The 2,390-nt window shown below is 37.4% G+C and overlaps 1 pseudogene; it reads right to left on the reverse strand.

The window, feature by feature from the left end:
* The window catches only part of LOC119268781, a 4,801-nt pseudogene extending 2,866 nt beyond the window's left edge, over positions 1–1,935 (reverse strand).
* Positions 1,936–2,390: the final 455 nt, after the last annotated feature.

Here is a 2,390-nt window from a genome sequence, read left to right on the forward strand (position 1 = left end):
AAAATTAAGCAAACATGGATTTTCTAAGTTCTTTCCCGTCTGATTGATATGTTTGTATTTTCCCTTTTTTACATGTTTCTGATTTTTCATGATTTCCTTGATCTTTTTTTTCTTTCCTAATACAAGAATAAAGTCATATACTACTAAATAATCTTTCATGACTGCATAAATGCCTTCATGTTTCTTGGAAAACCAGACTATCTTTTGGTTGCATATAGTAAATTAACATAAAGCAAAGTGGAATTGTACCTTTTGTGTTGACGTTGAAGCTAACCCTGCAAAGAAACCAGAACAAACAAGTCATTAACATTACAGTGAGCAGAGGTAGTGCAAGAATGTATGTAGATTATCAGATGGCATGTTTTGACACAAACAACCTGACAAATACGTAAGTTCTGTCATCCAGGTGCACCAGAAGTTCAGAAGGTAAGTCAAGTTATACTAGATTATTTCATAACCGTCTCACCTGCTATGGATTTTGATGCATCATGAGTATCGCTGTACAATGTATCTGTTTTTGTCGAGAACTGTTTCTGTGTTTCCAATGAACATCTGCTTGTGTTACTGCGAGAATTCACCGAATATGTTGGATCTTTGGAGCATGTGAGATGTGATTTGGATGGTACTGTCAACATTTCAAATAAGCAGGACCCTTTTTGCTTGCTATTTGTCAATTTTTGCCTTGGTGGTTTTCTACAAGCCAGTGCTTCACCTTTGCTCTTCATTACTGGTGCCTTTTCAATTTTATCCAGTAACTTGGAGATCTCTGTGAAATTCACAGCAGAATCCACTTTGCGATATTGTTGTTCACCCTGTAACAAATTAGGAAATGTCACACCTTGGCCATTAATGTCCATATCAATGCCCTTGCCAATGGAAGAAGCATCAACTGATTTCATCTGGTATTCTCTATCTAATGCTGGCTCATAAAATACTACTTCCTCCAAATCCTGTTGTTTTTGGCATCTTTCAGATGTTCCTAACTTATGTTCCAACAAAGGTTCAACAATTTCATCGTCTTTTCTGCTTGCTGAAAATATGTCATTATTCTTGCTAGACTGATAAGGTGACCCTTTTGATGGGCTACCGAGGGAGTTAGTTTCATCCTTACTGCAAGAGGACGATTCTTCAACTGTCAAATGTGCTTTCAGATTTCTTCCTGCATGGTCGGAATTGAGACCGAGACAATCATCTTGATGAGGTTGGATGACTGCTGCAGATTTGCAGTGAGTCATATTTTCATCAGATACTTGGTGTGTGTGGAACTGATATTCCTTTGATGAAAATGCCATTGTATTAGACGCAGATATATTCGCCTTCAAATTATATTGTGGGACAAAAATTTTATCAGATGACGCAGAAAAAGCAGACCGTCTTGGGTTGAGTATACTGTCAATTTTCCTATTGATTGCAAACATAGGAAAATGACTCCATTCTGAACTCAGATTGTCAGAGCTCAAAAGTTTATGAGAATCCACAGATAAATCTGAAGGCTTATGTACAGAAAATCTTTCTGATATCACTGTCTTAGCAGCATATACATTCAGATTTTTCTGTACCATAGATCTTTCGAAAGGTCTATTAAACTGATCAGTATTCTTGCATTGAACTTCTTGGCAAACATCATGTGCTACACCCCACATATTAGAACTGAATTGCTGTGTATTCCCGGAAGATGCACCTCCATGGCTAACTCCAACCATCAACCTTTCAGCCATCCTAGCTTTCATGAGCTCAAAAGGTAAATTCCCACAATCTTTTGAATATCCGACATCATCGATTTCCTCAAACGGACTACAGCTCTTGCTATTTTGAGGTTCTGCACTGTGGCCATCTCTTGTCCAGTGTGCCATCCACAGGGAGTGCTTGCGGTAAGATGATTCTCTGATATCACTTTTGCTCAGCACCAAATCTTTTGGAAGCACCACCTGACATGAGTTTAGTTTAAGAAAATTGCCTGAAACTTCTGCAGCAAACAGGAAAAGAATGGTAGTAAGTCATTTTGTAGTGTGATATACCTGTCTATGCCAAATGAAACCAGTATATAGAAGAAAAGAAAGAAAGAGCTGGAGGACAACAATAGCTGTTAAAATTTACACAAATTGACACACGTAAATGTGAATTTGCACATTTTGCACAAAGGCGAAATATAGGGTTGATAGTTCAAACTTCAAATCACCCATTTAGCACAAATTATGAAAAGTACCACCACTTTATTAAGATAACAGTAACTTCGATTGTACTTGACATGTTCTACAGCATGTTACAGATTGGTACCAAATAGCAAGGACAAGATTAGTAAAATAGTAAACTTTGACGGTCTTACCAAAGTCATTCTGATAGTTCTTTTTATCCCATTCTATGAAGTTGGACTGTCAGGTCATGAAACT

This window comes from Triticum dicoccoides, chromosome 3A (assembly GCF_002162155.2).
Source record: "Triticum dicoccoides isolate Atlit2015 ecotype Zavitan chromosome 3A, WEW_v2.0, whole genome shotgun sequence".
Lineage (NCBI taxonomy): Eukaryota > Viridiplantae > Streptophyta > Magnoliopsida > Poales > Poaceae > Triticum > Triticum dicoccoides.